We start from the raw sequence: 19,193 nt of genomic DNA, 5'->3' as shown, positions 1-19,193 counted from the left end.
ACCACTCATTGTAGAGATTAAATAACTTCCTCATTTTCACTTTATAAGCCATCGTATAACTTCATGCCCCTGAGCTTCATACAAGTTCTTATTTTTGGAGGCTCCCAGTTCGTGAACTGTCCTTCTGTGTGCCATAAACTCTTACTAAACACTATTTATTGATTTAGTGGTTTTAATTTTGCCCTGGACTTGAGACAATTTACAAATCGATCTAATCATTTTCACTAAGTCGACTAATCAACTCTGAAATGTAAAGAGCTGCCGAACCATTTGTTTAGTCAAGCACATAAACGGTTCTGTTCATCTTAACATAGTCTATAAAATCACATGGGGGGGATCACACCATATCCTGGGTGTCTCGCCTGTTGAGCTAATCAGGTCCACTCTGGTTGCAAGTCCCAGCACCCCTACCCGAGCCAGTTTATGAAGAGGAAATGGGGCTGGAAAGGCACCAGGCGTTTCGGAACCACACTTCGGAGGTCAACGGAACAGTCCCAGGCATGACTGGGGCCAGCGACTCACCTAACACCGTCCTCATTTCCGTGTCCTGTGCTCTCCGGAGAAGCCAGGAAGGGAGTGGGAGAAGCAGGACAGGAGGTTGTAGAAGCCAAACAAGGACGCTATTCCAGACCTGGTGCCGACTTCAACTTCATTCCGCAGGGTCGCTCCGATGTATCAGTTGTAAATCCGACTTTGCTACAACCGGAAACAAGGGAGCTTGATTTTCAGACGCCCACACCAGTCGGCCTTTGATGTTTAAAACCTCCATCCCCCACCCTGGGGAAACATAACCCCAGGCACCGTTGGCTCCGAGGGTAGGGATAAGAAGCCCCACGAGCCAAAAGGAAGGCTCCGAAACAGTCACAGGTGTGGAACGTGAGCAGCAAGGCACAGAGGAGCTCTAGGAATCCCAAGGCCGCTCCCTGAAGGTCACAGGTGGAGACCATTAGAAGCAGAAGCCCACGGAAGCTGCAGGAGGACCGCACAGAAACGGGTAAACGGAGTCTCAGAGGGATACGTGTAGGATGCTGATAACCTCCACTAATCTGGAACTCATTTTTTTTTTTTTTTTTGTCTTTTACCGAGTCTCCTTGACTTTCCCTTTCCCCCCATATACAAGCTTCCTTCTCGAGTCAGGGAACACGGGCACCGACTGCCCTGAAGTCTCACCTCTAGGATCAACTCTCTAGCCTTAGGGACAGGGTGGGGTAAAAACGCGGTGGCCCTGGAAGAGCTCCGGAGAGAAAAGAGACCACTGGGTTGGAGGACGGGGTTGTTGTGGCCAGTGTAGTGTGTTTACTCTACACTTATCGAAGGACTTAACCAAAGATCGAAGATTCTTAAGATCGAAGGAGTTAACGATGCTCTCCAAAGACATCCAATTTAAGATGATATCATTACCGGGGCGGGGGGGGGGGGGCAAGTGGCAGCCTACGGCACAAAACTAAACATGAAAGCAGAGATTGTAGATTGTTTTGAAAAAGCTCTCAAAAGGGCACCGTACTGGGACAGATCTAAACATGAATTTCTATTAATATAAAATAGATGCTACATGAACATAAATTCAGCATTCAGTCATTTAATCTATCGGGTCCTTAAGCATGGACTTCCCTGTTAGATATAACAGGGATTTCGAATGTCGGAAATACACAGCTGGAAGGGAACTGGGCCATTTAGACCATCTAAATTTATCCCTCCGCCTGATTTTTGTTTGTGAGATTACAGATGCTTAATAACCATTTAATCTGAATAGAGCTCCACCACTGGTGTCTCAGAGGTGAGATACCTACTTTTATTTCTGCCGTTTAAAAGATGCCATCTTTGCTCATTTAACGTCCTTTTCAACCGATATCCCCGCTTCTGTTTATCAAGCATTTTCAGTGTAAGTAACATGCTTGGATGTGAGCACAGCCTTGTGTGACTTCTACAGTGTGCCGAGGAACAGCCTTGTTATCAAGCATCAGCAGCTGCTGTTTATTGGTGATAAATGAGTTTTTTCCATCGAGAGCAATTTCTCTGGTTTTTAGTCCATTATCTAGGTAGAAATGAAGGCTATAATACATCTTTAGATTTTTTTTTTAAAGATTTTATTTATTTATTTGACAGAGAGAAATCACAAGTAGATGGAGAGGCAGGCAGAGAGAGAGAGAGGGAAGCAGGCTCTCTGCTGAGCAGAGAGCCCGATGCGGGACTCGATCCCAGGACTCTGAGCCGAAGGCAGCGGCTTAACCCACTGAGCCACCCAGGCGCCCTATAATACATCTTTAAAGTGGTATTCACGCAGTCATCCAGTTAATGAAGTATTGAGAAGAGGGGTAGTGGAGAGAGTCACGGAGAGGGAGGGAGAGAGGGGCAAGGAGACACACAGAAACAGCGAGGCAGAGAGAGACAGAGGCAAAGACACACACAGGTACAGACAGAAGTGCAGAGAGAGAGGGAGAGCACAACAGAGGCAGAATCTGAAAATACTGTGGAGCCCCACTGTGCATCTATGTTAGGGGTTTTGCTGGTGCCGTATCTTGTAAAGAAATATTACTCGTTGGGGCAAGGTAGCAAATCATTAGTGTTTACGATTAATAAGTTTCTAGCATTGTATTTCATAGTAAGACGGGTGTTTCTGCTGCTTTTTGTTGTGAGTCTCCTGAGCATTGACAGCAGAGGCTTAGTTCAGTGAGTAAATCTGAGTAAACTCATAGCTATATGTTGGCAGAGGCAGCACCCTGTTTACCTCTGTCGAAAATCGAATCGAGACAATTAAGTGGAAAAGGCTTGTCAGCGTGGCCATTTGGACACACTGTGTGCAGGGCAGAAAGGCTTAACCTGTGGAAGGAATGAGTTGAGGGCAGATGGAGTAGTGTGAAAGCTGGCTGCTAGGAGTTGTCCCAGGATTTTAGGTCTTATTTAGAGAAGGGGACTAATTCGGATCAATTCCACAATGTTTCTTGAATATGTCCTATACACCAGAGCCCATGCTACATGCTAGGAAGTCCAAGGTAAGTCATAGTTCCTGTTTTCGGCAATGTTAATTGATTATTTCAAATCATTGTGGCGCATCTTCTGGTAGAGCTGAACTCACAATGTCATGGAAATACAAAAGAGAGTTTCCTCACAACTTCTGGGTGTGGAATGTAGGCAAGGAACATTTGTGGTTCAAAACATAGCAAACATGGGGAGGCTGACTGGTCAGCATAAGCTACTTGGAGACCACAAACCCAAGATCTGAGTTGTCCGGCCTGAAGGATCGGTCCTGTATGGTTATCCTTAATTGTTATCCTTAATGCTGGTCAAAAGAATCCTTATTCTTGGTGGTTTTCATTAATGTGGGTTCATATGGTTATCCTAATGCTGGTTAACATAATGCTTATCCCGAAAACACTGGCCAATGGTACTTAACTTTAATACTGGTCAACATAATGCTTATCCTTTTTGTTATTCTAAAAGTTGGCCAAAAATTGTTATCCTCCGTGGCGGTGCACATGGTTATCATGAATACTGGTCAACAACAGTTATCCTTAATGGCGATTCTTAATGATTATATTTAATGCTGGTCACCAATCATTGATGGCTTCTTCTACTATCTGGGCATACGATAGGTATGCCTTTCCCGGCCGCCTTATAGATGGGTGGTCTCATGTGACTAGTTCTGGCCAGGGTATTATGACTAGAGGTGATGTGTGCCACTTTCAGACCCGAGGAGCATTTAATCTCTGGAGCAAGAGCCTTCCCTGTTGGACAGCAAGCAGCAGCATCTGGGGTGGGAATCTCTCCATTACAGTGAATAGGCTGAGCAGAGTAGACCTTCAGTCTTGCAATCCATATGTAACATGAAGCAGAAATAAACACATTTACTTTCAAGCCACTGCGATTTGAATGCTATTTGTTTCTGAAGCAGAATGTCTCCTATCTTGACTGATCACGGCACAGTGGCTCTCAGCCCCAGTTACCCACTGGACTCACCAAGGGAGCCTTGAGCAGATGTGAATATCTATGCTTCACTGCAACTCAGCTGGGATAGAATCCATAGGTCTGAGTCCTGGACATCATTATTTTTTAAGTTGAGTTTTAATGATTGAAAGATTAAAAAAAAAACCCAACCCTCAAATAATGGGAGACTAGAACGTGAACTTCACAAGGGCAAAGGCATTGTTTTGGTGGCTACTCTACACCCAGTGCTTGGACGTGCACATGGCAGACATGCAGTAAATAGTCATTACATGAATTAGTAAGTGAAGAAATGAATAAATACCATCATGCCTAGTTTATTTAATTTTCTTACACCAGGGTCTGCTTCTTGCTTCCTATGCCATCTACTCAAACCAAAGCCATTACCCAGGGTTCTCGTCAGGATGCTTTGCCTTGGTTGCTTCACCTGCCTTCTACCTGGATTTCTACATATGTGCCATCCCCCACTGTTCTGAATCTTATTTATCCTGAGGGCCAAATTCTTAAAAAAAATCACTCTCTTTTATCCCATTGTTACCTCTCCTGTCATTTACTCATCCTGACTGCTAGTATGTTTCTGATCACAGGCGTGAAAAAGGAAAAGAAAATGATACTTATGACAATCTTCAACACCTGGTGGAGCTTCCGCTTCCACCAAACCTTTCCCGGGGCTTCCCATATCACAGCAAACTTTAAATGTTCTGAATTCCCAAAGAGCCTTTTGTGACTGGAACTAATTATTTTGGCACTGGGGTTGTGTTTGATTGTGTGTTTGGATGTGTGGGTAAGTTCACGGAAAAGTTAAAGAGTTCCCTAGCCATTCCTGTATATCCTCCATAGTGCTTAGCAGTAAAGGAGAGTTGATATTCAATACTATATTTTTACTCAATAACTACTTGAATGAGTACATATTATTACATTAAAGTATATGTTGTATTAAATATATTATATTTGATGACAGATTGAATAAGAAAATAAATTATATGTATTTATATATGTATATATATGTATATATATGTACATATGCCCTTATTACATTCATCAATTGGAAATTTATGGTTTATATAAAGAGCATAATTACAGTGAAATGATTCTAAATCTTGAAGCTCATGTTAGAGTATTTAATCACTTATAAAAATTAAGAGTCTCCAAATTCACACATCCATCATATTCTGTAGCATCTCACCATTACTGCTGGTTATGAATTTTAAGCAATGTTCCTAGCAAGACTAATGCCTGAAGTGTCAGACGTAATCAAGTATTGCCTAGTTGCATACCTCTACTAAACACTTACAGGAAAGAGTTGCAGGTGCAGTGCTATTAGAGAATGGTTAGTGTTAATGAATTTTCCACCAGAAATATAAGTGCATAAATCTGGCCCACAGCCAATCACTTCTTTCATGCCACTAAAGGATATTGGGCTCGAATCCTAGTGAGAGAATCTGTCTAAGACCATTGGTTTGAAGATCTTTCTTAAAATTTATTTTTACCATTTAACATAGCAGTTGTATTAAGATGTTTTTAATTTTAAAAAATAATCTCTTTCTGAATAAACTGTAAACTTCTTGAGAGAAAAAATAGTCAATTTCTTGAGAGCTAGGATAAAATTGTCTTGGTCATGTGGAACTGTACCTGAAGAATTATGTTCATTAATTCTTTGTTGATCTGATCATTTATTAAATTGAATGAAATAAATAAGGTTAAGTGTGCATGCAGCATTGATTATACAGTGTCTATTATAAAATAGAGTTTCATTAAATCAGACTGGTTTTTATAGTATCATGGACTTCTTGAACAGTCTAGTGAAATCCCCTTCTCAGAATCAATGTTTTCAAATGCGTAAGAGAAAATGCATAGAATTTGATGGTATTAAATTTATGGGTGCCTTAAATTCGTCCATGGATTCTTTAGTTGATGGACTTCGAGTTATGAATCCCTGCACTGGGGGCATGAAACTCCAATAAAATGTATGGATCATAATCAATAAATAACTGATGACCATGTGTATACATTCCATGGAAAATTCCATGTAATTTACTTGTGATAAAATCTTAGAGTGGAATCAGCTTTTCTAAAAGTGTCAATAATATTAAATAACTTTATTATGAAATGTACATGTTTTGGCACAAGTAAATGAGAGTATGACCAATGAATAAATGATTTGCATCCATTTTTATGGGAAAAGGAAAACTCACCATAGATATTCCTCCCTGAAGACACATTCAGTCTTTTTATGTGTCACACACAAAATAAACAGAAAAGATAAAGATGTATTGATCTTTATTTATCAAAAGATGTATTTGTAATTACTGATGCCTAATTGCTATTTTTATTATATGGGGTCTATGTATCTGATTGCCTGGTAATGCAATGGATATATTGGTAAGACTCAAACTAAAAACTGCTAACCGGTTATAATTCATGACTGCTAGCTTAACTTAGCCATTGTTTATAGTAATCATCCATTAACAGTATAGGGCATGATATTCGTATGGCTATATACGGGCGTGCGTGTGTGTGCGCGCGCGCGCACATACACACACACACACACATGCACAAGTCCACAGGCACTGGATGGAATGTTGCACAATGGAATGAATCTGGGCTTGAAATCAGATGGATGTGGCTTTAAATTCTGTCTCTTCCACTTAGTACTTTTGTGACCTTCAGGGCCTCCCTTTCTCATTTCTCCTCTTTTCGCTTCATTCAGAAATATTGAGAGCTAGTAGCTGGGTACACTACGAGTAAACAAACTTCGGTGAAACCTGTTTCTCTTGGCCCCAATCTGTTCGTATTTAAAAGAGGGAGCATCTATTTTATAAGATTGAGAGGAGAAATATAATGAGAGTACAAACTGAGAAACATCTTAAGAATTTTGGACACATAACAGTCTCTCCAAGGAAAACCTTTACGGAAAAGAGTCATTAAAAGAAAATTGGGAGGGTGGCATTGGAGGAAGGTGGAGGTCAAAAGGCACAAACGTCCAGTTATAAGATAAATAAATGCTGGGGATGTAATATATGGCATGATGACCACAGCTAACACTGCTTTATGATATACAAGAAAGTTATTAAGAGAGTAAATCCTAAGAGTTCTCATTACAAGGAGAAAATGTTCCCCCTTTTCCCTTCTTCCTTTTTTTCCTTTTTATTGTAGCTATATGAGAAGCTGAGGGTTAGCTAAAGCTCTTGTGGTAGTCATTTCACAATATATGTAAATCGAACCCTCATGTTCTATGCCTTAAACATACACAGTGAGGTACATCAGTTGTTTCTCATTAGAATTTTTGGGAAAAATTTAAATGTAATAATGTATTTTAAAAAAGACACTGGATGCAATATGAAATGGCTTTCCCATAAGGTCCTAGTGTCTTTTGATTGCATTGCTCTAGCAGAAGAGCTCAATGCCTACTCACCCAATACTTGCATCCTTGCTCTAGCCAGTAGAGCTTGCTGGAACTAAGAAGATGTGACTAACACCGATTTAAAACAATAAAGGCTAACATAAATAATACATATACAAATGTAAGTCTTGACCAAGTGTTCCCAGACTTAAGCATGAATCACCACATGATCACTGGGCCACATTCCCAGAGCTTTGACTTTTGCCCAGAAATTTGTATTTCTAACAAGTCCTAGGTAGTGCTGATCTGCTTTTCCATACACTGAGGACCACGCTTTGAGGTCCAGACTTGGCCTTGCTGCAAATAGCAGTGTCACAGAAATTCTACTGGAGTTCAGAGTCTTGAGGTTGGCCAAGGGGCCACAGAACATCACTTGAGAGCCCCCATTTTAAAAGGAATGAAGAAGAAAGCAAGTATGGTAGACAGAAGGATGGCCCCCAAAGAGGTCCCTGTCCTAATCTCTGGAGCCTATAAGTCCCATGCTATCTTATGAGACAAAAGGGACTTTGTAGATGTGATTAATTTAAGAGCCTTGAGTTGGGAAGATTATCATGGATTATCTGCATGGACCCAATGGAATCCTAACAGTTCTGAGAAGGGAATGAGAGAGATATTGGAGTCAGAGATAGGGAAAGAGATGTGATTACAGAAGCAGAGAAGGAGAAAGAAATTTAACAATGAAGAAGAGTTTGCAGTAATGTGAGGAATGGGCCATTATCTAAGGAATACAAGTAACCCGCAGGTACTGGAAAAAGCACAGAAAACACACATTCCCCTAACACCTCCAAAAGAAATGTAGCCCTATCGACCCCTTATTTTAACCCGCTGGGTTTTCTGAACCCCCAAACCGTGAGATAATAAATTTGTGTTCTTTTAAGCAACTACATTTGTGGTGATTTGTTAGAGTATCAGTAGGAAACAAATACAGCCAGTAAGAAACAACCTAACTCCATACTCAGTGTGCCCACGCAAGAGATTCTTATCAATGCTTCAGAGGGCAATGACTTATTCTTTCCTTTTTGGAAGCTTGAAAAAACCAGTTTAAACATGAAGTTTCTAGAAAGGGGTCTATAGATATGGTCCCAGCCACCAATCCATTCAGCATCATCTCTTTACTTCATCTTTATTTCTGTAAAGTATCACTTCCTCATCATCTTCGTCTACTTCTGTGCCAAGTCAGCTGACTTGTAGGCTTCTGACTCAAGTGTCTGAAGGTACAGTCAGGTCTGGTCTAATTAACCAAGAGAAACTTTGTGTGTGTTGGTCTTATTACTCCCAAACTACTAAGATAAATGAAGCCCAAAAGTATTGTGTCTAGTTAGCCAAAGAAATGGAATGAAGTGTTCTTGGTTAAGTTTATAGAGACTTCCCTACCTATTCTCACATGTAGACGGTACAGATTGTTGTGTAAACAAAGAAAAAACAAAGGTATATATATTCTTCTAACATCATTTGATTCACTGTAATGTGTCTGGAATCTGGATCAGTGAAGTGCAGGTTTTCAAAATTTTTGTATGGTACCTACAAACCTTAATATTTATAAGCATTAGTAGGTATGCCCTTCTCTTAGAAAATGCAAATTCTTTTTTTAAAAGATTTTATTTATCCATTTGACAGAGAGAGAGAGAGAGACAGTACAAGCAGCAGAAGTGGCAGAGGGAGAGGGAGAAGCAGACTCCCCACTGAACAGGGAGCCCAACATGGGGCTCAATCCCAGGACCCTGAGATCATGCCCTGAGCTGAAGGCAGACACTTAATCAACTGAGCCACCTATGTGCCCTGCAAATGCAAATTCTTACAGTTCTTATTTATAAGACAGATGAAGTAGGACATTGCCTTAATACTAAGGCATATGCCCTCCACTAACGTTTTATGGTTTTGAAAAATTATATACAATCAATATGATAGTCTATTTTTCTCCCTAAAAGCAATTATTGACCCAATGGTAACTTTTAAAATTCATAGTGTCCTAGATGAACCGAAATACTGAAGTGTTACCATTATTTCTGTGCTTGGCAAAAAGATTTATAATACATTTTAAACATGCATTTAGAAACTCCTGTGAACTTTTAGAACAAAACTAAACCAATAAAATATATATACAGATTTTTAATTTCATAGTGAAGATAACACTACAAATATTCAAAAGCTTTCCTGAGTCAGTGAATTGTTGAAGATGGTCTGGAGGTCTTGACTTCAAGGGCCATTGCTGATCTGGAATGACAAAGGTGACCACAGTCAAGAGTGTAGACTGGAATCTGGTGAATTCCTCATGGAGACAAGATTTTTCTTTTGGGGCTGAGAATGTGGGTTGTAAAGTAGGAAAAAAAATATGCAATTTTTAATTTACTGTATATTGAGAACAAATGACTTTGTTAAGTTTTTTGGGTCTGCAGTCTTCATGTGGGGCATAGTCACACCAACAGTTGAGAACAGATTAGAATTATCTAAATTCCTCAGACTAAACTTTGGTGGGAATAAAGAGTGGGGTTCATTGCTTTCAATATTACGATACTGAGGCCATGACTTTGGTTGGGTTTTTGCATTTTGGGATGTAGTGTGGTTTCTAACTTGTCATTTGACACCAGCTGCCATGTGTCTATTCTAAGAATTAGGGTAAATGAGTATTATATATTCATTTTATCAGGACTTGTTCAAGCATGGATGATATTCTATGAAAATTGATTTAATATTCCCTATTTTGAATCCTTTTCTAGTATAGCAGAGAGAAGTGCTCTCATTTGGTATTGTAAAAAAGAGAAAAAGAAATTTCACTAAAATTTATAGGTAAGTTGATGATACCCTTAATTTAGGGATAATACCGACTTCCCCATTACTCTAACTTGCCACTTATTTCTATAGAAATAGTAATTTAGGCCAAGACATGATTTACATTAAATGAATGTTTGTTGACAGGATGATTCCTATGAAAACATATTTGATAGAATTGTTCCTCATTGGAGATTTTTCCATACACATATGTTCTTTATGGATATCCATTTGGTCTGAGAGGCTCATGAAGGCAGGACTACGCATGTGAATTTGGATTTTGAAAAATTTTATTTTGTTTCCCATTATCTGCCTTTGAATGGCTTTAGGATAATTTTCTCCTATTTCATGAATGATACTTTAAAATTTTAAAGCTTCATTCCTTATCCCTTTGTGTTGACATTCATGCCTCCTTTCATGAGACCTATATTTTTCTTCTATGTCCAAATTTTCTGTCTTTATTGGTAAGCCTATTACAGATCCATTCCAACACAAAGATCTTTTCATTTTCCACTGTAATGTCAGCATCAACGCCTAACAGTTAATGTCCCTTGGTTGTCAGATTTTTTGAGAACCATAATTAACTAGATGCATGCATCATTGATGTTTACATGCAACAGATGGCTTAGCTGGGAGAGGTAGATAAATTTAGCTTCTGTTGGGCATGTATGAGTAATATACTGGAAGGAAAAATGTGTAGAAAAAGTGACTCGAATTTTCCTATATTTCTAGAGTTTTGTACATTCAGTTTTGGAAAACCGTCTCTTTTTATAAAGTCAAAGTTTCTTGAAGGTAGAGGTCTGGTGAATGTCTTGTTTAGGAGGTCATGAACAAAGGAAGTTCATGGCTATAGATTCTGGAGCAGGATGCTCAGCTAATCATGGAAGAGTTAAGAAGCTGGTCCGAAAGGGGCGCCTGGGTGGCTCAGTGGGTTAGGCCGCTGCCTTCGGCTCAGGTCATGATCTCAGGGTCCTGGGATCGAGTCCCGCATCGGGCTCTCTGCTCAGCAGGGAGCCTGCTTCCCCCTCTCTCTCTGCCTGCCTCTCCATCTACTTGTGATTTCTCTCTGGCAAAAAAAAAAAAAAAAAAAAAAAAATCTTTAAAAAAGAAGCTGATCCGAAAGGACAAAAGCTATTTATTATTGATGGTAGTTAGAGTAGGTACTGGGTTCTCAATACATGATTGCTGGCAGATAAATAAATGAGTGAATGAGTGAGTGAATGAATGATGCTAAGGATAATTAGCAAGAGCTAGTAAAGTCACAGTTTACAAAACCCTTTCATACACATTTTGTTTGAACTTCATGACAAATCCATGTGGTAGATATTACTGTCTCCATTTTCTAGCTAAGAAAGCTAAGTCAGAAAAGCACAGTGACTTATCTGAAATTCTTAACTGATAAATGGTAAAGGCAGAACTTAACCAGATTTTCTGGCTCCAAATTCCCTACTCCTTTGGTAACACCCTGCCAGGTCCTGTTACCTGTGTTCCATCTAAACTTGGGTGTCTCGGAATATAACACAAGGATTTCTGGTGGGATATTTGTGGGGTTGCAAATTTTCTTGAGGGTCTAAACTGGGTCTCCCCTTACTTATGGTTTATGAGAGTGGAGACCCAATGATCCCTGACCTTGGAGAAATACACCTCATCCCTCTGAAGGCAGCAAGCTTCCAACACAGAAACCAGAAACTACCTAGCTGGGGAATTTAAGAAAGCAAAGGGAGAGAGAGAGAGAGAGAGAGAGAGAGAGAGAGGCAAACCAAGAAATAGACTTTGAACTTTAGAGAACAAACTGCTGCTTACTAGAGGGGAGGTGGATGGGGGATGAGTGAAACAAGTGTTGGGGTTGAAGGAGGGCTCCTGTTGTGATGAGCGCTGTGTGATTATGGAAGTGCTGAATCACCATATTGTACACCTGAAACTAATACAACACTGTATGTTAGCTAACTGGAATTTATTTATTTATAAGATTTCATTTCTTTATTTGTCAGAGAAAGAGAAAGGTTGAGAGACAGAGAGCACAAGCAGGGGGAGCTGCAGGCAGAGGGAGGAGCAGGCTCCCCGTTGAGTAAGGAACCCAATGTGGGGCTCGATCCCAGGACCCCCCGATCGTGACTTGAGCTGAAGGCAGATGCTTAACCAACTGAGCCACCCAGGCACCTCTCAACTGGAATTTAAATAAAAACTTCTTAAAAAACCATAGTAATTCCTCAATAAAAATACTTAGCCCTCACTTTTTGACTTTAAATTACACCTGAAAACCTGACTGTGAAGTGAGAAGTCATTAAATAATAAAACACTCCATGACTTTTTCCTCAGTGTTTAACACAATTTCTGGGAAAGATACTCCTGCATCCTCTCCCAACCCAATTTTACAGGTGAAAAATATTCAACTGAACAATGAAAATATGCTTTTATGAATAAGAAACAACAACCTGAAAATAAAAGAATACTCTTTGACATGAAATATAAGAAAAGCTAATTACCCTTGACAAAGGCAGAAGAAAAGTCTTGAGAGGGGCTACGGCTGGTGGAGAAGAGGTATCAGGGAATCACTCTTTATGACAAGTGTTTTTCTTTCAGCCTTATTTTATCCCCTGATTTTTCAACCTTTTGGGAGATTATGATTATTTTGCACTTACACTGGCCTTTTAAATATTATACTACAGAAAACCATTTATAGGTCAAAATAAAGGTTCATTTATTTTTTTTTTTAAAGTTTTTTTATTTATTTATTGGACACAGAGAGAGAGAGAACACAAGTAGGCAGAGAGGCAGGCAGAGAGAGAGGGGGAAGCAGGCTCCCCGCTGAGCAGAGAGCCCGATGCGGGGCTCGATCTCAGGACCCTGAGATCATGACCTGAGCCGAAGGCAGAGGCTTAACCCCCTGAGCCACCCAGGTGTCCCTAAATGTTCATGTGGAAATATTTCATGTCCCCAAAAGCTTGAAGATCTATGAACAATTTCTGTTGCTGGCTGTATGAACTCAAAGCAAAGCATTTGGGTTTATTCCAATAAGTCACACAGTTCAAATACGTTCCATATGATTTTCCCTGAATAGGAAATTATCGTTTCAAGTAAATTGTGGAACATGTCTTTTTCTGAAATGGTAATGTTGGTGTATTATTTCTTTAGTGTACTTCTTTAGTGCTTTTTGAGGCGAAAACAAAAAAGGAATCATTTCAAAAGTGGAATAACTTTCTAAGAACTCCTAGGAAAACAACTATTAACTGACAGTCACCGGGTAAAGTTAAGTGTGTATTTAATGATTGATCAGTGGATTTAATCTGGATTCTGAGCTAACTAGAAGGTCTCCATTGACTTGGATGGTGCTGATCTCTGTTGATGAACATGCATAGTTCTGTCAAAAACTTCCTAACTTTGCTTTTGTTGGAACAAAGCCCAAAACCAGTTGATTTGCTGCTTAAAGAGGGAAATGAGGGCACGGCTGGGAGAAGGGTTGGCTCCAAAGACCCCCGCAGCCTAGTCTTTCCCCCCTCAGGTCCCATCTGTCTACCCAGATGCCTTTCTCCTTACTTCCTTGCACCCCTGTGATTCATAGCATTTTCAGTTTTCAAAGTCTCAAAAGCAGTTTGAAAAGGCAACTTGAATTTTAAATCTTAGTTTAGAGGTATTTAAAAAACCCGTCTAATGTTGATAAAAAAACGCACTCAAGTCTAATTGAAATTTGAATTTAAAGGTAGACAGATACTCCTGTAGGACTTTTAGTCCATCTCCATTTTTACTCTATGCGATAATTACTACTTTAAGTGCCTTTTCTTCCAGAGTACATGCAACTCCCCAGGGGAGAGACCTTATTCTTTTCCACTACATTATCACCAATGCTTCACGTATATAGGGCACTCGTGTCTCTTGAAAATATGAATGCAAGAGATGCCACACTGAGAGACGGAGAGAAGGCCACTTTAAAGATCTCCCATATGTCCGCTCAAGAAGTCATGCATTTATATGCTTGTTGATCTTCCAAAGAAGAATCCAAGTATTTGGCCATTATCCTAGATTATCTGGTTGATGTGCATTCTAAAAGTAATGTTAGGTTTTTAGTTTTAAACATAGCCCTACTGCCCAAAGTATCAGGACTCTACGATTTGGTCCATAGTCATGGTTATCTATATTCTATCTAATGCAGTGATTTCACAATCTCTGCGTTCATTTCTGTACATATGTACTTTCGAAACTCTCCTTGGAATTTCATGTAGATATATTAGTTCTTAGGATCCCCTACCTTTGCTTTGGGTGGTTACAGTTCATCCTGGGATTCTGGGACATTTGTCATATGGGACTATTCTGGAAGGTAGCATATGATAAATTGACCTTCAGTTTTCAATTTTTTGTGGCATTGAAATTGACCCAGTTATATTCCTTGCTTCAACTCTTACCCATTGTTTGGTTTCCATCCTGTAATATAGGAACTGGACAGTCAACATAGTAACATAAAAATTCTTAGGAATCTGAAATTAGCAAAATGCTAACCTCAAGATATGCATTCTTAAATGTGACCTCATTGTTTGGGAGTTGTAGAACATGTTCAACATTCACAGCATTTAGTTTGTTTTTTAATAATAAGACATTGGTTTTATTACACACATGATAATGGATGATATGAACAAACAATGGAGAATCTGAATGTACAAGTCTTCAAGTAACAGAAAAATATACTGAAATGTAAGTAAAAATGAAACATCCTTTGGTATTTGGAAAGGAAGATAGAATTCTAGAGACTGTTTTCCTCATCAAATGAGAGCTAATAAGAACTGATGACTGAGACAGGTGGTAGAATTAACTAGGCCAACCATCCAATCATACAAGCTGACACAAATCACTTGAACGTACTTTTCAGGCTGAAAACATGGGCTCTGAAACCCATCAAAATAAATTTTACAGATGGTTTGACAAAATGTCATCATGTAGGATGCAAATCATTTTCTGTACTCTTAATACATATCTGTTTTTTGTCTTTTTTTAAAGGTTCCATCCTCAAGGTTTCTTGTAGTTCATAACTCTACTAACAGGAGTTAAAAAAATGAATCTATCTTATGCATTCCAGGATGGTCCCTGAAAAACATACATATAAACAAGCCCATGCTTCTTCCCTTGTTAGAGTGTATATTTATGAAACTGTATCTTAAAATGTTTTTGATATTATAGTGTTTTAATGATGTTTTAAGGATGCTCTCTCCTGGGGTGAGGAGGAAAATGAGAGAGTGTTGGCTATGCTTTAACATTGCTGATCTAATCTAGGCCATTGTCCTTCTCTACAGTCGGGGTATGACACCATTCCTGACTGGTCTCATATGTTACCAGGGAGAAGGTTAAGTACTGACCGTAGAAGGATCAAATATCCACCAAATCACATAGTAGTTACAACCCAAATGGACTTGGACTGCATTAGGCACATCTTGGTCAACTGTCCCACCTGGACACAGTTGGGCAAGTCAGTTCCCTAGATAGGAGATGAAGATGGGTTCCCATGCAACTATGTGAGTAGGGTTTTCGATGCACAGCATCTTGGGAGAAGGGTATTGATATACTCTCTCATAGGGACTCAAGAGACATACTGTGTCTTGTTCAGGGGTTGATTACTCTATCAGCAAGGAATGGAACTGGGACTCCATCCTAGTGCCTTAACTCATTATATTTGCTTTTACGACACTACACATACCTCATGGCACTGGTGTACTGTTAGGTTTTGAAAAATTGGATCTCCAAGGGAAAATGAAAAAGGTCTGATTTGTAGTAAATTCTCTCTTAATGGCCTATTTAAAGCTACCAATATGATGCCATTGTATGCAGAATAGGGGAGTGAGGCACACATAGCACACCATTATATAGTATTTTCACCATGCAGATGTATTAGACATAAAGGACTTCAAGCATATAGATAATAGTAAAATAATTGGCAAGTGATGATGTTGAGTATTACCTTTGTTTTTGATAATTTCATTGCAAATTTGTATAACTTAATTTTTAATAGCTAATGTTTGGTTACTGGATTGTGAAATTTCTAAATATTTAATAATTGGCTCTCATGAGCCAGTACACATTGGCTTCAGAACACTATTGCCTGTTATTTGCATGAAGCCTAGGGATAATGAATATCAGCATTTTTTTTTTTAAAGATTTCATGTTAAGTCTACAACTTACTGTTTGTTACTTCTTGTTTATTTCTATACTATAATAGCAATACTTGGATGACAAAAAGAAAAAAAGGGAGAATGTCAACTTCTTTTTGAAACTCTATGAAGGAGAAAAATCTGGAAAATTGAGCCAGACTTTGAAGCCAGGGCTGGAGAGAAGAACTACTAGGCAGGAACTGGGAGCTACCCCAAAATTAGGAAAGAAGTTTAGAGCCTGAAGCAACAAGCAAGAAGGCCTTGTGGTCCTGGACTGATTCCCAGAATAATTTTTCTCATTGCCAATCACCAATGTGTTTTTCCTAGACAACTCACAGAAATATATAGTGTTTTTATTTTAGTGCTATAAATTTCTACAGGCCTATTAAAACTTTACTTCCTCTTTTCCCACTTCCCTAGATGACTCAGAATTTTTAATTTCCACCATGTAAGATCATTTGAGCTTCATTCTGGATCACACCCAACTCTTCTCTCTAGCATACAACTCTTCTTCCCTGATACAAATTCTGATTCCTCAGCTGCCTATAAGAACAGCTCTGCCAGGGTGGCCCTAAACCTCAGTTTGGCCACAACAACCTTTTCATCCTTTTCCCAAGCAAGCTGAGCCTGCCTGACTTTCTGGCTTGTGTTGGTGGCCCACTGTTCACCTAGTCATTCACACTTCAAACTTCTGAGTCCATACTTGACTTTTCTCCTTTCCCTCAGTGGCCAAGTCCAGTCCATTCTATCATTAAAAGGCCTTCCTTGTATGTCTCTTTCTAAGGAACTTTTTCTTTTATTTAAAAAAATTTCCAGCTTTTATTGAGATGTAATTGACATATAACCTTGTATAAGGTTAAGGTATACAGTGTGTGGATTTGATACACTTACGTACCGGTGATTGCCACCATAGCCGTACCTAATACCTCCCATCAAATCATAGAATTTGTTGTGTGGTGAAAATATTTAAGATCTACTCTCTTAGCAACTTTCAAGTATAAAATGCAGTATTATTAACTATAATCACCATGCTGTGCATTAGAACCCCAGAACACATTGATGTTATAATTGGTAGTTTGTATCCTTTGACCAACATTTCTCCATCCCCCTGGCCCCTGGCCCTCAGCCCCCAGTAACTACCATTCTATTCTCTGTTTCTATGCTTTTGGCCTTTTTAGATTGCACATAGATGATATCATACAGTATATATCTTTCTCTCTCTGACTTATGTCACAATGTCCTCTCTGGAACTCTTTCTTTCTATGCAAAGGTCCCAAACCAACCACACAACAAGGCTTTTGTGTCCTATAATAACACACTGCAATAATTTCCCCTCTTTCCTCTTCACTCCTGATTCCTCCACTCTGCTCAGTTTTGGGGGTTTATTTTCCTCCATTGTCTACCTAAAAGCTGTCATTCCTTCCTGAATCTAACCCAGATGACTTCTCCTGGCTCCACAGTCTTACGTTCCTGCTGTCAGTCCCATGACTCCAATCTTTACCCTACACTAGTCGAAGCCATTGTTTTTTTTTTTTTTTTAAGATTTATTTATTTATTTTAGAGAGAGCAAGCAGGGAGATGGAGGGGAAGGGGCAGAGCAAGCTAATCATCAAGCAGACTCCCTCCTGAGCGTGGAGCCCAATGTGGGGCTGATCTCATGACCCATGAGATCATGACCTGAGCCCAAACCAAAGTGGGCGCTTTAAATGACTGAGCCACCCAGGTGCCCCAAAGTAACTGTTTTCTGAGTATGCCTTTCCCTTTTCCAACTCCCAGTTTGACCCATTCTACTGTTTCTGCTTGGAATTACTTTTCACCAATTACATCACTTTTTTCCTGGCCTCAGCTTTCCATCCAGATTCCATCTTTCCTCTTTTCAAACCTCCATGGAATCATTTGTTCATCTGCCTTCTGCCTTTTATAAGTCATTGGGGTAGTTATTTTAAACTTCTTACTAGAAAAGGAAGACCACATCTTACATTTATTTTGCATTTTTGCAGTGCTCAGAATAGAGACATTTGCTGACTTGTTAAGATGAGCAGCCAGCCATGTTTTTGAGGGTTTCTTCCAGATTAACTTTGTTAGGGCCATGAGGGGAAAAAGAAAGTGCTTTGGAATGTCGATTGCCATGGTGGGAAAAATCAACAATAACAATAAGGTCATAATATGAATAGTTATCATTTATAAGTGTCTGCTCTGTTGTCAGATCCTTGCTAAGTGATCTCTGTATCTCCTGATGCTTATTACCCACCAAGGGATGCATTATATATGAGTAAACAGCTCTTCAAGAAGCAAAATGATCTTTGCTGGAATTTCAATTCAGGACTCCTTTCAACCGAAGCTCCTATATGTCTAGTCTCCATTTGGAAAGGATGTCACCACCAGCACATAAATGTCTGGGAATGGGAGGATGACCCCAGCACTCTCTTTGTGGTCTCTGCCAACCCACTGCCAATTCTTCTGCACAAACATTAAAATTTGCACCGCCATTTTGTGCCACATGTCACTTGATCTCAAGGATGGCATACTTTTGACCTCCTACTATGCAAGGCTGAAAACCCACCAGGCATGCCTAAGGCTGGTTCTTCTGGCTTGAGCCTTTTCACATCCTCTATCTTATGTACATGGTATGGGTATCACCTCAGAGAAAGTTCTTTATACTCAGAAGTGTGATAAAGATAAAGGTTAAAGGCCAAGAGATATGTAAATATCAAATATAATAAAATCAATTCGCCCTACATGTGTAAACTTCTATTGGGGTGAAGAACATGGATTAAGTATCTATAAATAAAATTCCAAAGTGCGACACCCGAAGTTGTCTTTCAGGGGATGTTTTACTAAATTTTGGACCACTGGCTAACCAGCTTCTGAGCTAGAAGCAGATGTTTCGGCTCAAGTGAGAGCACTTCCCAGTGTTCACTACAGAGCAGCATGACTTTGTGCTC

General features: G+C 39.5%; 1 long non-coding RNA gene across 1 annotated transcript in view; it reads right to left on the bottom strand.

The window, feature by feature from the left end:
• Window positions 1-530: 530 nt before the first annotated feature.
• Window positions 531-19,193, bottom strand: part of LOC309856207 — a 162,701-nt gene continuing 144,038 nt past the window's right edge. Inside the window, exon 3 of the long non-coding RNA XR_014307096.1 lies at window positions 531-696. This is a non-coding gene — a long non-coding RNA (uncharacterized lncRNA). The remainder of the gene's footprint in view (window positions 697-19,193) is intronic.

The sequence above is a fragment of the Mustela nivalis genome (genome assembly GCF_964662115.1).
Source record: "Mustela nivalis genome assembly, chromosome: X".
Lineage (NCBI taxonomy): Eukaryota > Metazoa > Chordata > Mammalia > Carnivora > Mustelidae > Mustela > Mustela nivalis.
This window is presented reverse-complemented; position numbering and strand designations above follow the sequence as displayed.